Source organism: Pongo pygmaeus, chromosome 3 (genome assembly GCF_028885625.2).
Source record: "Pongo pygmaeus isolate AG05252 chromosome 3, NHGRI_mPonPyg2-v2.0_pri, whole genome shotgun sequence".
Taxonomy (NCBI): domain Eukaryota; kingdom Metazoa; phylum Chordata; class Mammalia; order Primates; family Hominidae; genus Pongo; species Pongo pygmaeus.
In genome coordinates this window covers 176882883-176900145 of record NC_072376.2, presented here as the reverse complement: position 1 = coordinate 176900145, position 17263 = coordinate 176882883, and the positions used below count along the sequence as shown (strand labels likewise).

Below are 17263 nucleotides of genomic sequence, written 5' to 3'. Positions count from 1 at the left end.
CACCACATTTGGGGGTATATTTTGCTTCATTATTTGTTATATATGTATTTTTATTTAGTGAAAATAATTTTATATGTGAAGTATTATACTTTTCTTCTTTACATTGAAACAGATGCATATTTATAAGTTCATTATAAATTTTCATTAGCATTATTTTAATAGCAAAACATACTTATTAAATGGATGTGCCAAATTTTATTTAACAATGCCCTTTATTGTAATATATTTGAATTACCTCTAGTTTGTCACTTTTACAAACATATTTAGCCATATGAATTCTTCTGGTAATTCTGAATTATTTTCTTAAACTAAATTTCAAAAAATGAAATGATAAGATAATAAATGTGATGAAGATTGTAAAAGCCTCTTCGAAAAAAGTATTAAGTTGCTTCCAAAACAGCAATTTACATACCCATAGAAAGAGTATAAATATTCATTTCAAATGTATGTCTGTATACACAGTATATAAACATTTGACTAAAGGTTGTAATTCATTTTGCATTTCTTTTTATCAGTGATAAATTTTTAAAATGTTTTTTAGTCATTTATTTTTTCCTCATAATAAATTGTTTATATATTGACCCGTTTTACTACTGGAGACTTCCGTGCTCTTCTTCACCAATTTTATAAGCATTTTACAAAGTATCCCCTTTGTGAAAACTTCAGCAAATATTGTGCTATGTTTTGATCCAATTATTATTTTGTTTAGGATTTTTGACAAACTGAAGTTTCTGCTATTTATTTTGCATATTTTATCTGATACTCTTTTGTGGCATCTTCTAATTTTAAGCTTAGAAAATTTCCTTTGATCCTGAGATTTGTTAAGTGTACATTTTTTCTTTCTGCTACATTTTGTAGTACTTTTTTTTTTCACATTTATCTCTCTAGTCCATCTGGAATGTAGTTGGTTGAGCAATGTTTCATTAGTCAGGAATTTTTTTCTATCATGAGTGATCACACTGCTTTGGACTAAGACGGGCAGGTTTATTGATCCATAAAAGTGAGAATGGAAACCTTGTAACTTGGGAAAAGAGTAGCTGGGACTGGATGCCACCAGGATGCTTTTCCCATCACTTTTTCTTGCATGCTAGCTTCTTTTTCTCCCTGAGCTTGGGAAGAGGTGACCAGCCATTCATATTTTCACAGCTTTGCCACCTGAAAGTAAACCCCTCCCCAATAAAATATTCTTAATAAAGGTTGTAAGTTGTCACAGCATGGTTTACTTAACTCCAGTGGCCAAGGTGAGAGATGGGTACCAGTATTAGCAGCCCCCACTGGAGCCACATGGCTCGAGTGGGAGGGAAGTAATTTATCCAAAAGGGTAAGATTCCCGCGATTAACAAAAAAAGAAGCTGGGTGGAAAGAAAGGGATTGGTGCTGAGATGAGAGTCTTTCAGATGAGACTTTCCTTCAGTGTTCAGTTTGACTTTGTTTCCTTGTTTGAGATTTATGAGGGTTCCTAATCATGCTCCCATTCCTCCCATTAGTCCTTCTTACCCAGAATGTGGAGCCAACTGAGAAAGAAAAGAAGGCCGTCAGACAGATGGTGATTAGCACTTTGATTGTATTGCTTATAATGTTGTTTGGGAGAAAACAGCATGTTTATTTCCCAATAATTGAGTTCTTATTGTGAAACTTCTAAATTAAACCTACACCTTCATGCTTCAGGCCTGCACCTAATAAGAAGAGAAATCCTCCTTGATAAGCTTAGTACATGAACTAACAGAAAATCCAAGCATCCTCTGAAGAACAGGCAGATCCAAGTGTAGAGGACATCTTCCCTGAGATAGTGGATAGAATGAAACTAGAATTAAGATCTCTGGAGAATCAAGATGTCTAATATGCTGACAAAAGAGGGAGAATCCTTGAGTCCTCACAAAAAAATTGGGGTAGAGTATTTTGGCAAAGGTAAGAGAACAAGAGAAGAGGGGATTCTGCAGCTGAGCCTAGTGTTTGTGTAGATACTGTGACCATTGAAATCCACAGCATTGAACATTATTATTTTATCATGTCACAGCAACTAATGTGGTGGCATGGAATACACCAACGTCTGCATTTTTAAAGAGGCAATGTGGTACAATGACTTCAAATCTGTGTCTTCTACAACATAAGGAAAATTTGGAGCATAATGGCATATCGTTGGAGCCTGATGTTCTCACATGTTTACTTTCATTTAGGAACATCAAATTAAAATTTAACATTTAGCACTTGTTATTTTTCATGCTGCCACTTCTGTGCAGTAGGAAAAGCTAAATTTAATGTTTGGGGCTCAAAAGTGCCATGCCCAATTTTGCTTTGCTACCATTTTGGTTTTGAGTTTAAAGTTTTTTGCATTCATGTCTTTTAAAACCCATTTTTTAATCTTGTATTAACTATAAACTTGTTGAATCTTTTTTTTTTTAGAGACAGTGAAAGATTTTATTTTTTTTACTTTCATCCAAACACACCCTTTTCTGGAAAACATAAAAGCATGCACAATTATGGCATTCTTATAAAGAAAAATTAATAACTAAGCTATAAATCAACAATAATAATACAAAGTTTAAATGATATGTGAAAAGATTTACAGGTAGGTATAGGGCTCTTAATTTTAGAAAATAATTCTAATCAATATCAATACAGGTTAAGGAGAAGCTTCTAGTTTTCCAAACACTTGAATCTTAAAACATGTGGGTACATATGTATATATATCATATATAAAGAATTCTATCTTGCCTTTATGAATTATGCAGGTAGCTAATGTATGTGAGCCATTATCCAAAGATGAAAAAAATAAGCTATTTAAGAGCATCTTAGGAGTACATAGATTTATTGTAGTCTCATTTCGAGATTGTAATCATTGAAATTTTCAAAAGGGTTCTGTCTTTTAAGCGAGGAATTAGAAACACAGGAGACGAAGAACAATGAGAGTTGTCCATGTGGATGCAAATGAAGACAGGATAGAGAGATGTCTAAAAGGGAATGCCTTGAAAAATGATGAGGTGCAAGTGAAGTCATTTCTACATTTTTATGATTTTAATGTACCCACTAGTAGGTATTTGCATAAATTTTGGCTCTCTATTCTATGGATGATTGATTCAGCTTTGCATGGAATGTCATTTCATTACAGCTGTAGGTCTCTCAGAGATAAAACTTCTCGTATTTGGTCCTTTATTTTTCTCACAAGAGGTGACAAACATTGATTTAGTCTGGTGATTCTGCTTAATATAGAGTTTACTTATAGACCACTGACTCTTCTTCGAGATATTTTCATATTCTTTTAGTTTAATATTTCTATTGAACAGTGGTTTACAAACTTTTGTGTGCATCAGAATCCCCTGATGAGCTTGTTAAAAAGTATCATTTGTCCCCAGCCCAGAAGTCTTTTAGTAGGTCTGGGATGGAGCCTGGGAATTTGCATTTCTGTGAAGTTTCCATATGATATTAATGCTGTTTTGAGAACCACACTTAGAAAGCCAGTGCTATAGGAAATTGGCTGTGGCTCAAAAATGGAGGTATTTGGTGTGCTTGCTTTTTAAAAGTTTCTGTTTTGAGTTCTAAAGTGAACGATGTCTCTAGATGGTGGTTGCTTATTGAGAAAATGTGAGAGGCTTGTGGGAATATGGTTTTATTAGCAAGTGAAGATGTCTATGAGTAGTCTTGTTGTAGTTCTATAATGACAGTTCTTTAACAGATCATTTCACTATGATCTATTTGACTCAAGAGCTGCTTCTCAAGAATTATTTTTTCTCAGTCAAGAGTGAAACTTAAACATTAACTTGTCTAGAAAAGAAAGGGTATACTGCGAAAAATAAATAAATAAAAACATGCCTGCCATGTCACATGTCTTAAGAAGCATGCTCTTTGAAGCAGCTGTTGTTTCAGCTGCAGAAGTCAGAAATTCAGTGCTTGGTTTACAAGTGATTTCAAGCAATTCTTCTAAGATGGTCTTATATTTGTGTAACTTTAAGAATATACCTATATAGAAATATTTTGCCAAAGTATACTCTTGACTATTGGGATCAAACACTGTATTTTCTTTTTTCTTTTTTCTCTCCAAATCCACATGGAATTGAAATTGAAAGATGCAAAAGATCATTACAGTGAGAGAAAAAAATAACTGACTTTAGCTCTAGGTAAAAATCCCTACTACCTTTTATTATCAATATCATAATCTCAAGTGGGCACTATGCTTGAGCTATGTACATAGTATTACATGAAAGAGAATATGCTTGCAAAGCTAAAGCATTTAATTAAAATGCAAAGTTTAAAGACACCTATGGATTCAGGATAGTGAATGAGTATACTCTTTAATAATATGTTTTACAGCCGGGCAGTGGCTCACGCCTATAATCTCAACACTTTGGGAGGCCCCAGTGGGTGGATCATATGAACTCAAGAGTTCAAGACCAGCTGGGCCAACATGGTGAAATCCCGTCTCTATTAAAAATACAAAATTAGCCAGGCATGGTGGTGCACACCTATAATCCCAGCTACTCGAGAGGTTGAGAGGGGAGAATCACTTGAACCCGGGAGGCAGAGGTTGCAGTGAGCTGAGATCAGACCATTACACTCCAGACTGGACAAAAAGAGTGAACCTCTATCTCAAAAAAACAATTAATAATAATAATAATAATATGTTTTACATTAAGACAATATTATTTTAAAATAGTCACAAATAACTTCCCAATGATGTGTGTAACCATGTGAACTACTCCTTCCAGAAATTCCAACCAGTGTATTTCAGCAAGAATTCAACAGATTTAAATATATAGGGAGTCAGAGGAAACTTTTTAAGATGAAGCTTGATAAGGGTGAGTTAGATAGTGAATGAGTACCTTTTTTATCATTTGAGTGTGCCATCAGAAGTCATTTCTGCTATGTGAAAGCAAAGTTCTAAATCACTGTTAGAATAGTCGGGATAATAACTCTCTGTAACATAACATTCACTGTGATTAGAACAAAGCACCTAGATACCTTGACTGATCTATGCTTAACATTCTCACCGCAGGAAAGAACAACATTTTGTTATCTATCTTTCTTTTATAAATGCAATAAGTCTCTGGTAGCAATATGTGCAAAGTTATAGAATGTAAGCCCTGGGCCAATCAAGTGAAATTTTGGGTTGATGATTTTCTCTCAAGAATCGAATATGTCTAACATATATTCAAAGTTACCTTTGCTTTCCAATTTCATATATTTTCTCTCTGATACAGAAAACCTCTTAAAAATCTCCTGTAGAAAACACTGCAGTTACAGCAAAAGCTGTTTGAGGATTCAAAAGGAAATGGTTACTTTTGTAAAATACACAAACAGCCATAGTAATCTAAAAATACAACCGTTCAACATATTAATTAATGAATTAAAATCATAAAATATGAAGTAGATTACAGGCTTTTAAAATGTGTTTGACTTTTATTACCATATCACTTTAATATTTGTGAGTGTCTGCTTTGTACCTAGCAGAGATCTCCACATTAGCAATTTAAAGTGAAAAAATATATAGGCCCACCTTTTTGGTTTAGTAGGGAAAAACACAGATAAAGCAACAATGTGTCATAGCTTTGATACCGGATAGACTCTCGCATGTTGAGGGTGCATTTCTCTACTAAGAATGTCACCACTAAGAATGGTGACATTCTTAACTTTTTGAGGGATGGATTCAGAGGAAAAGTTTAGAGAAACTTGAAGGTGACATGTTGAATTGAATGAGAAGTGTATCAAAACTCTGCAAAGAACTATTACTGAGGCTTCAACAGTTGCCTGAAATAGGATTGTCAAATCTGTAAGTCTGTGAGATTTCCGGAATCAGAGGTCTAATCAAAAACATTTAGTGTTCCCCACCCCCAAAACAACTGAAATTTTAAAAGTAAAAATTTCTCTCTTGGGTGAAAAAAATAAACACCCCAACTGATAAACGATATACTCAATACTTAGCAGAAATTTGAAAAAGAACTTAGATAGGCAACAACATGGATGAAACTCAAAACCTAAGTTTGCATGAAACAAGCCAGATACACAAAGTGTGTTTATTGTTATTCTATTTGTATGAAATTTTAAAAAAAGCAAAATTAATGGAAGGTGATGGAAGTCTCACTATTAGTTACCTCGTAGGAAGAGGAATTGACTGGGAAGGGGAAAATCATATTAGGGTGGGGAAAATGGTGCATATTTTAATCTAGGTGCACAGATGGTATATAGGAATGTAAAATTTCATTGTGCTTTATACTTAAGATTAGTACACATTACTGATGTTATGATATACCTTAATAAAAATAAAATAAAAAATCACTGTGTGGAATTCAAAGTATTTCTGTAGCACATTCCGGAGTATTTAGACATAGCGTCTTCTAAATAGAAACAAAATCAGAGTTTACTTAAAGAATTTCAGAAAACTTGTAGGTAGGTGTCTAGGGATTTTTTTTCAAGAACTGGTGCATAAAGTATTACATTCTGTTCTTATATTGGCATTTGGATGATTTATAATGAGATCCTACTATGGTCATAAATTTATGGATTTTCTATGACTAAAAACAGAAAATTTAGGATTCATCCTTTATAAGTTCTTGGTAAAAAGAATAGCTAATATACATAGTTTTAGGTTTGGATGGGTAGAGGAATGGTGTCATTAAGCAACAAAGCACAATCTTTGTTCTTCCTCCAACTCCCAAGTGCCATCATGATGATATCACCAGTTCTTTAAGAATTGCCAAAAGAAAGAATAAAGTTAGAGACAATTTTCTGTGAATGCCAGTTATAGACATGAACAGATTTAGTACTTAGTGTTCTTCCCATGAGTATTTCAGTTCATGGTAGTCTACAGGATTTAAGATAGTCGACAGGATTTAAGAGGAAAATAATTGATTTTAGAGACACCTTGAACTTCTCAGTTATTATCTATTTCTTCGCTGATGTAAAAGTTGGCCTTGTTCTCTGGAGTTTAGAGAAGCTAACAACATCTTGCCCAATGTCTTTCCCCTGATGGAAGTTTACAATGATTTTTTCCTTTAAAAGGTTTACAATTTCCTCTTGTAATGATTCTTGATGTTCTGTACAGTCTGAAGACTTCCTTTTTGAACAATCAGTTTGAAAAGTAAAGTGTGACATAATAATTTTCTAAGCCTCTGTACCAGATGATACTTTGTTGTTTCTTGCTTAAATGTAGTGAAAAGGAAGTCAAATATATTTTATCATAGAAAATACCATACAACTATGTTTATGTATCTTTTTATTGTCATCAGAATTCTCTGTGTTTAAATATACAGAGAGGAGATGGGAGGGAGCTACTTTAAGTATCCCTTAAAAGCACTTAACTTTGATTTAAAAGTTAAAAGTAAAAAGAAAAATACTCTTTGGAATTATACATTAGATATTTTAATATCATAAAGTAGCAAGGCAAAAAAAATGTTGAAAGGACAACATATGTGCCACTTAAATGAGGGAAAATACTCGTTATAATTAATAATAATATATAATTAAATGTTTAGAATAAAAATAAAATCAGGTTAAAACTATTACATTTCCTTTTTCTGATTTTTATTTTAGATTCAAGGAGTACATGTATAGGTTTGGCTACATTGTATGATGCTGAAATTTGGTGTATGAATAATTCCATTACCCAGGTATAATCATAGTACCCAAGAGTTAGTTTTTCACCCCTTGTTCCCAGCCCTAGTAGTTCCCAGTTTCTATTGTTGCCATCTTTTATGTCCATGAGTACTCATTGTTTAGCTTCTACTTATACATGAGAATATGCAGTTTTTGGTTTTCCGTTCCTGCATTAATTCACTTAGCATAATGGCCTCCAGCTGCATATGTATTACTGCAAAGAACATTATTTCTTTTTTTTATGGCTGCGTACTATTCCATGGTATCTATGTACCATATTTTCTCTATCCGGTTCACCATTTATGGGCAGCTAGGTTGATTTCATGTTTTTGCTATAGTGAATAGTGCTGCGATGAATGTAGGAGTACATGAGTCTTTTTGGTTGAATGATTTGTTTTCTTTTGGGTACATGTGTAAATTAGTTCAGCCATTGTGGAAAGCAGTCTGGACCATTCAACCGAGAAATCCTATTACCGGATATATTACTTTTCTTTATTGAATTCTTCATCATTAAAGAAAAAAATAATGGTTACTGTCTTATTTTTAAGCCCTATAAAGATATTGTATGTTTTGAAGAAATTAACTTTTCTCCGGAATCTGGTTGAGAACTGTCAAATATTTGTAGGTGGGTATATGTGTGTATTTGTTTTTTATTATGTCTCAGATCACTTAAGCTTATATGCCTTTTTACATGTTAGTTCACACTTGCCTGATTTAGCAAAAAATTAAATTTATTTAAATTATTCATGCCTTTCAAGTATTTGAAGACATTATGTTAACTTTTTAAATAGTATGCTAAACACTTTTTGCAAGCTTAAGATGTATATTCTTCTATGCATAAAACTTGCAAATTAAGGAACATCTAGATACAATACCTTGCCAGAATTGTAAGAAATTATTTATTAAGAATTTCTTTGAAGAACCACATTAGATGAATGCTGGCCTGCTAGTCTCTGTGATAATGAAAATGCTCTCAGTCTGCACTATCCAAATAAGGAGCTGCTAGCCACATGCAGCTACTGAACACTTGAAATGTAGCTAGTACAGATAAGAAACTAAATTTTTCTAATTTTTCTAAATTTCATTTTATTTAATTTTTATTCATTTAAATAGCCATGTGTGGCTAGTTGTTATCATTTTTAACAGTGCAGCTTTAGATTCAGAAAATATCAAGTAGTGGGCTATTGTGAAGATGAAAATATCTACCTGACAACACCACTGAGAAGACTAAATGAGCTAACATTGATAATATGCATAGACGGTGCCGGGCATGCACTAGAAGTTATACATAAGTAACTTTCCTTCCTTTTCTTCTTGTAGCTCAATATGTACCCATTACTGATTCTCTTAGGGATGTGCCTACTCTTTGTACTACTTTTTATAGCCTTTTTTCCATTCCCTTGTTATGGTCTCCTTTTAGAATTCTTTCTCTTTCCTTGCTGTCACTCTTTTTCTTTGTTTCACTAAATATTCCATCCACTGCACTGTATTTTCTTACTTTTATTTCTATTTTCAACTCTTTTGTTTTCTCTTTCCATTCATGATGGGAAGGGCTATGCAACAATTACTTCTCTTTCCCAGAATGCTCTATCTTGAGTGTAACTATGACTTGGGAATGAACTTGCTTGATTAGAATTTGGCACCTAATGGAGACATAACACATTTGCCCTGAAAACTTGTAAATATAACCCGGGTCTGCAAAAACCCTTCAAAATGAGAATCAAATTTTAAAAGACATTATGTTGATAACGCTGTCTCTCTTATTCTGCTAAGACTTCCATAACAAAATACTATAAGTTGGGTAGCTTAAACAAAAATAATTTTTATTTATTTTCTAAAGACTACAAAATCTAAAATCAGGATTCTGGCACAGTTGCTTTCTGATAAAGTTTCCCTTCCTGGCTTGCAGATGGTTGTCTTCTTGCTTTATCCTCACAATGGCTCTTCCTCTGTACACCGGAGGGAAGAGAGAGAGACATTTCTCTTTCTTTCTCTTTGTATAAGGCCAGTGTTCCTATTGGATCAGGTTCCATACTTATGATCTCATTTAACCTTAATTATTTCCCTAAAGCCTTATATCCAAATATAAGCCACATTGGTGATTAGGGTTTTGACATATGAATGTGAGGAAGACACAGTTCAGTCCATAGCACCCTCTAAGTGCAAACACATATCCTGTCTTGAAGACTGTACCTTTAACAATGGCCTTTAAAAACTTCTGAATTAAAGTTCTAAGAAACTTGAGCTTAGAGTTGAAAATTACAGACACACAAACACAAATATACAAGCTCTAACATGAGTGTGAACAGAAAACAAGAGAAAAGAAATATTTAAAACATTTCTGCCAGGAAATGACAGACAGTTCAAGAGAAAAATTAAAGTTACAAAAGTATGAATACTGTAACAAAACTGCATTTCCATACAAGTAAAAATTAGTTAAAAAATATCATTAAGATGCCGGGCATGGTGGCTTACGCCTGTAATCCTAGCACATTGGGAGGCTGAGGCGGGTGGATCGCCTGAGGTTGGGAGTTCGAGACCAGCCCAGCCAACATGGTGAAACCCCATCTCTACTAAAAATACAAAAATTAGCTGGGCCTGGTGGTGTGCGCCTGTAATCCCAGCTACTCAGGAGGCTGAGGCAGGAGAATCTCTTGAACCCGGGAGGCGGAGGTTGCAGTGAGCCAAGATCGCACCATTGCACTCCAGCCTGGGCAACAAGAGTGAGACTTCGTCTCAAAAAAAAAAAAAAAAGAAAAAAGAGAGAAAGAAAATACCATTGAAATGTCTGGGAATTAATCCAACCAAACATGTGCAGCATCTGTGCAGCATGTTATAAACTTGTGTTGAAAGACACTGAAAGAAAACTAAATGTGATTGATTAGGATAAATCAATTTCACAAATTGACATTTTTATGAATTTGATTTATAGATACAATTCAATTCCAATCAACAGATTTTCCTTAAAAATGATAAACTGAATCTAAAGTGTGTATAGAAAGAAAATAGGTGAGGAATAGTCAAGACAGATTGGAAATAGAGCAAGGTGGGGAGGCAGGATTCTAAGTACTGATTTAATGTTCTATTTCTCAGTTTTGGTGGGGGATTTTAAAATGTTTGTTGCATTATTTTTAATCCAGAAATATATTTATATGCATTTTATGTTCATGTGTTCTATTTCACAATGAAAGTTTTTTAAAAGCTCACATAGTGTAAGTTTGAGGCTCAGATCTCTGTAGAATCAACAAGTAAAACACAGGATGTTTTATAATTATATGTATAGAATTTGTACTGATAGTTATTCACTGTTTAACAATAAAATACATTTTAACGTAAGATGTAATACATGTTTAATGCAGAAAATTTGGAAAATATAGGAAATAGACAGAAATGAATAAAAATCCCTGTGATCCCCGCCATCAATTTCAGACACTGTGAATGTTGTTACATACATTCATACATTCTGGTCTTATCTATGCTCATATATGTGTGCTTGTGTATTTGTAAGTTTTTAGAGAATTACTGTCCTATTACATAATAAGTTTGTGTTATACTTGTTATTTGCCAATACAAATGTATTATTTAATGTGTTAGGAACTTTGCAAAACCACCAGATTTTTATTATGAAAAGGCACAGCTGAAAACTATATACTTGCTCAAGCAATTCTTTCAGAAAATAGCAATATTTTAGAAAATGAAACTTGAGAATTCAGCCAAGAGGGATCATATTGATAGGAGAATGCAGAATATGTAGGGAACATACATAATTTCAGTAATCCACAAAACAGGAGAAGGAAATACACATCTCATACACTGATGTCAGTTGGAATCACAATATTCTGTACCACATCTGCTACTCAGTTGATTTATTAGTTATTAAAATGTAGTACAAATGGTTGTCCTTAAGCAGTTCCCTCACAGAGACTATTCTCAACAATTTGCATAAGTGACACATTTATTTCAAAAAGTACTTAGAAAGAAAATATAATGCTGAACTTGATAGTATTGTAGCAGCACAAGCTGCAGACAAAACCCCTCAGACACCGAGTTAAAGAAGGAAGGGCTTTATTCATCCGGGAGCTTCGGCAAGACTCACGTCTCCAACAACCAAGCTCTCTGAGTGAGCAATTCCTGTCCCTTTTAAGGGCTCACAACTCTAAGGGGGTCTGCATGAGAGGGTCGTGATCGACTGAGCAAGCAGGGGGTACGTGACTGGGGGCTGCATGCACCGGTAATTAGAACGGAACAGAACAGGACACAGATTTTCACAGTGTTTTTCTTTACAATGTCTGTAATCTATAGATAACATAACTGATTAGGTCAGGGGTCGATCTTTAACTACCAGGCCCAGGGTGTGGCGCCGGGCTGTCTGCTTGTGGATTTCATTTCTGCCTTTTAGTTTTTACTACTTCTTTCTTTGGAGGTAGAAATTGGGCGTAAGACAATATGAAGGGTGGTCTCCTCCCTTAGTGTGACCAAACACTTTGTACCCACTTATTTGAATCTATCACGAAAATGAAATTTATCTTTGAAGCCAGGAAATATCCTGATTAGTGTTTCAAGGGAGGGTAAGGAAAATCTTTCACAATTGGAGAAATCCTTCCTTTGAGGCCCCGTCTGTGTTTCCCAACAGAAGAGAATTACAGGCCTTGGGCTGGATCCAGTTCCCAAGAAGTCATTTTATAAAAATCCACCAATGCTAGTAACGCTGAGACTTTTCTAAATGCTGTTTTCAGTAGGTAAAACATATTCCTGTTACTACCTAACTAGAGAGAATAGTAGGATGATATTTGCATTGCCATGGCAACTTGCATCTCTAGAGTGAGATGACATTTTTGCCTGTTTATTTCTACTTTTCATTTAGGAATAACATTTTTTATTCCATTTTAACTTAAAAAATAAGTTGGGTGTGTATAGATAGGGAGAGAAACTGAAAGTTATTTAACATCTGCTATATGTCAGACACGGAGTTAAGTTGTTTATATCCACCACTGCATTCCGTCCTCCAAGGACTCTGGAAAGGAAGATTCACTTTAGAGAGGAGACAGAGAAATTTCAGCACTTTTCTGTGCTTTAGTTCAAAAAGTTAAAAAGCAATAGAGCCAGGGTCTGTTCAGAGCTTGGAGCCCCTGGTTCCCAGGCCGGTGCTTTTTCACTGCTTCATACTTCCTCCTACAGGTTTTATTTCCTCCCTGGGTTCCTAGTCTAACTTTCCCTTAAAACTGACAACCACCTTGTGAAATACAAGTAAGTACATTGCAATATGTAGTTTTTAAGTGTTGTGGTTCTTAATGTTTAATTCTAATTTCCATATATAGAAAATTACATCTAAATCAGGATTGACTGATTATGTTTTACTCTTCAGTTAAAATAGTTATTCAAATGCTTTAATTGCATACCATGTGCTTCAGAAGATGATACCAATTAAGTAGTTAGGATTTAGCTGTACATATGATGGAGATTTAGTTATGTCACTATAAAAGAATTATATATATATAATTCAAATTTACAGATATAGAATATTAAATATGAATTGCAAATATTGGACTTTGAAGATCAGCAAGTATTTGTTGAACATAAGGAGCTATCTATAGGTTATTTGTGGGATATGTTACTCAGAAAAAGCAAAAGAACAAACGTGAATTATATTTACAATCCATTGAAACAAAATTAAGATGACCATTCAATTCTTCAATTCTAAATATTCTGTTTATTAAAAAGTACCTCTTACTTCCTTTATATTTTGCTATTGGGATTTTCTCTCAACTAAAAGAACGTGAAGACAAACGTAAAGAGAGAGTTCCTTTGTGATAGACTTTATGAGACATTTAAATTGTTATGGCATAATGACACATTGTTAATCTAAAGGCCTTGGTGGCAATTGCAGGAATGAAAAAAGTAAAAGTTATGTTTGTTGATATATTTATGAAGCAGCAAGTGAAAGGAAGTATTTTGGTATTACAAAAATGGTGACATTATGGCTTCAGCACCAGATCCATTACTTTTTCCCCTCTTAGTTCCAGCAAGAAAAGATCTCAGAAACAGTTATTGTTTGGGCAGTTTGACAGATCTTAGAACTTGAAGGAAAGACAATTCTATGAATGTAATAAGGGCAAAAGGTGGCTAGGAAGCTACTATGGACTAGTGGGCTATGTAAGCAAAATACATGGAATGCTTACCCGAAGTTTAGGAATGACGAGAGAGAGAAGTGCAGCAGGGTACAAGGAAGAGTCTTTGTTGGACATGGAACCTAATTTGTTCATAGGTAATTAGAAATCAGGGGAAGGAAACAAATTGAAGATGCAATATTAAGTTGGAAAAGTTATGTAAGCTCAAGGGAGGGAGGGAGCAATGCCTGGGTGAATGCATTTGTTTTTGTAAACAAAGGGCCAGTAGTTTCTTCAGGAGCCAGTGCCTCAACTCTCATTCTGCAGTCCTATAGTATCCACCCTTGTCAATCAGAGGTGGTTTTGAATTGATATGATGCCACATTCTTGAATAAAAACATTTCATTTTTGATTGACAAATGATTTTGAAAGGTTAATATGAATATGTATAATATGCAGAGCACAAAACTACTAAAATGTTATGAGTCTCAACATAATTACCTTTAAATGAAACTATAGCTGTGAAAGTAATTTCACAGTCACATTCTGTTAGATTTTAGTAATACTATATGTGTGTGGCTTTTATATGGGCGTATTATGATGAAAACTCATATATAATAGAATAAATGTGATAGTAGCCTGTAAAAGTACAGTGATGGCTATATGTCCACATACCTATCGTAAGTTTCTAAATCAGGTGTGGTACACTTTCAGCTAGAAGAAGAAAACACATTCTTATATGCCTTAGTTCTGGTAATGAGTAAATATGCTCCTACCGTATAATTTTCTTTACTGTGCCCTTGGAACTCTTAAGGTGCCATGGTTTTTACATTCTCATTCTAAACTCATTGTTGGAATAGCCTCCCATGTTAAACCAAAGAGGAGTCAATGAGTCATTTTGTTACTCTTTTTTCAAAAGTATGTCAAAGGAAACTGAAAACGTGGTAAGCGCATTATTGCAGGGAGGCATTTAATGAGAAACTCTTCCTGACATAAATACTTGCCCCTTAATTACATTCCTTGCATGCTAACAACCGCTTCAACCAGGTCACCTCGCAGCTTATAGGAATTCTGTTTTTATCCGTCATGCCACTGCTGAGCATGTAGCTCCATGTTTTTCTTCCCGCACTTCTCATTCCACTTATGCCTAAGAAGACACTACTCCACCGTGTTCACCTCCAGGCCCCAGCATTTTTGGTTTAGTTTAAGTTCATCTGGGCTAGTAAAGTGTGAAAAAATTATGCTAATACTGCAGATACAAAGTCAAGGTGCTTTTTTTTCTGGATCTATTTTCTAAGAACTCTTCTTTCAACTATTAGTTTCTAGGATAAGATGAATCTGATTTTACTGTGAAATGCAGGTGGCTGTTATTTCAGGTCTTTGCATAGCTTAAGAGACATTATTAGCACCTAAGTGAAATTTGCATAGAGAAATGAAATATTCTGCCTTCTGAGACCCTATGAAAATCTGCCCTATTAATAACTACATCAGATGGGAGTCATAGATTTTTGTCATTTCAGCATTTTTCTTCTATCAAGTGGTTAGTTTCTGTCCACGTAATTGAGTAATTTAAAAGAGCAACTACCATTTGTCTTTTCTGGGCTAAGGACATTTGATTTCATAAATAACAACAAAAAAGGCTTACGTGACTTTTCGGGAAAGATTACAGCAGTAGGAAAATAAAGTACTATTAAGCTTCATACTTCTTTTTAAATGTTCTCATTAAACACAGTGAAGAAATAATTAGTATACATTTCTTTCTCATATGACTGCCCCTTGCAACCGTCCCTTGGTTATACCTACCAAGTGCTACAAAGAAATCTATAAAATGGATGATAATCAATGAAATATTTAAAAATATAAACATTATCCTGATCTTAGCTATTTATCATGAACCTACTTTTTTTGTAGTTATACTTACTGAACTTGTGCTCTTAGAACACTTTAATGTTATATCATTGTCAGATTTGACAGACACAATATTTATACTTTTACTTGCATCATTAATGATAAATAGCATATATGATATTGAACTATGGCATTCTGAAACTTCTACTTAATACATGAGCATTTTCAAACATTTCTCCTTGAGGTTATCCAATCAGGTTTCTACAGATCCATTTATTCACAAATAATAAAAAAAGAAGTTCAAGTACTATATTTTCCCACATATTAAACAATGGTGAGTGATGTTTACTTCAAGCAATACATCTCAAACTTTTTCGTGGACATGTATCAAAATAATCTGATGTATTTGTTAAAATGCCAAATTTATGCCCCACCACAGACTTTCTACATCATAATAGAGAGAGCCAAGAATCAGCTCCTTTTTCTAGCTCCTCAGATGACTCTCATATACATTAAATATGAAAAGTCTTTATTAAAATTTTTGTTTTTGTTTTTTTAAAAAAACTTTTAAGTTCAGGGGTGCAAGTGCAGGTTATTACACAGGTAAATGTGTGTCATTGAGTTTGTTATACAGATTATTTCATCCCAAGATATTAAGCAGCCTAGTCCCTATTTGTTATTTTTCCTGATCCTCTCCCTCCCCAACCCTCCACCCTCCTAAAGGCCCCAGTGTGTGCTGTCCCCTTCTACATGTCCATGTGTTTCTAAAACTTTCCAGTTATTTTAAGTATTTTACAAAAATGATCTTTAAGTCACTTGTATTTCTATCCTGCAGCATTTGCATGTTTTAAAATATGAGATTAATGAGCAACAAAATAAAAATGACAATTTTGATTTATAACACAAATAATAAACATCCACAAATCTATAGAGACTAATAAATGTTTAAATACATAGATAAATGAAAAAGAGAAAATCTTTCTTGCAGAAAATTTTCGAACAAAAAATGTAGAAAGAATGGGAGAAACAAAAAAAAAATCACCATTAGAACATCTCAGTAATAATTGTGGCAGGCAAGATCTGCGATGAATGCTAAAATTATTGGAAAAAACTTTACGGAGAAACAGAATATTTGCATTGCCTCAAAGTATTTTCTCTTAAATATTTATTAATCATGTGATGCTTCTAGCATGTTTCCACCAATTCGTTGAGATTGCTCTCTGCTAAAGGCAAACTTACGTCCCTACCCCTGGATTGTAGGCTCGATTTAGTGGCTCACTTCTTACAGAGTAAGGAAAGGGAAAATTAAGCAAAAAGCTGTCAGATGCCACCTTACCAAGTGACCGACGTTAACAGCACCAGTAATACGCTTATTGATAGCATGTACCTCCTGACGTGATGCAGTGAGAAAGGCCCTTCACCTCTGTGGCGTTCTTTACAAAATTCATAACCCCAATCTAATAATGGGAAAAAAATAAGACAAAGTCCAATTGATAGACAGTCTATAAAATCCCTGGCTAGAACTCTTCAAAAGTGTCAGGTCATGATTTCCAGGAAATTACTAAAAATCTGTCTAGATCAGAGGAGACGAAGGAAACTTGATGAAGAAATACAATGTTGTCTTCCTGATTGGATCCTGAACAGAAAAAGACATTAGTGGAAAAACTACTGAAATCTGAATAAAGCCTGTAGTTTAGTTAATATGATACAAATGTTAATTT

At 34.1% G+C, this 17263-nt stretch overlaps 1 protein-coding gene across 6 annotated transcripts in view; it reads left to right on the top strand.

Moving 5' to 3' along the window:
- The window catches only part of MARCHF1 (membrane associated ring-CH-type finger 1), an 844416-nt gene that overhangs the window by 564273 nt on the left and 262880 nt on the right, over positions 1–17263 (top strand). The gene's annotated exons all lie outside the window — the stretch shown is intronic.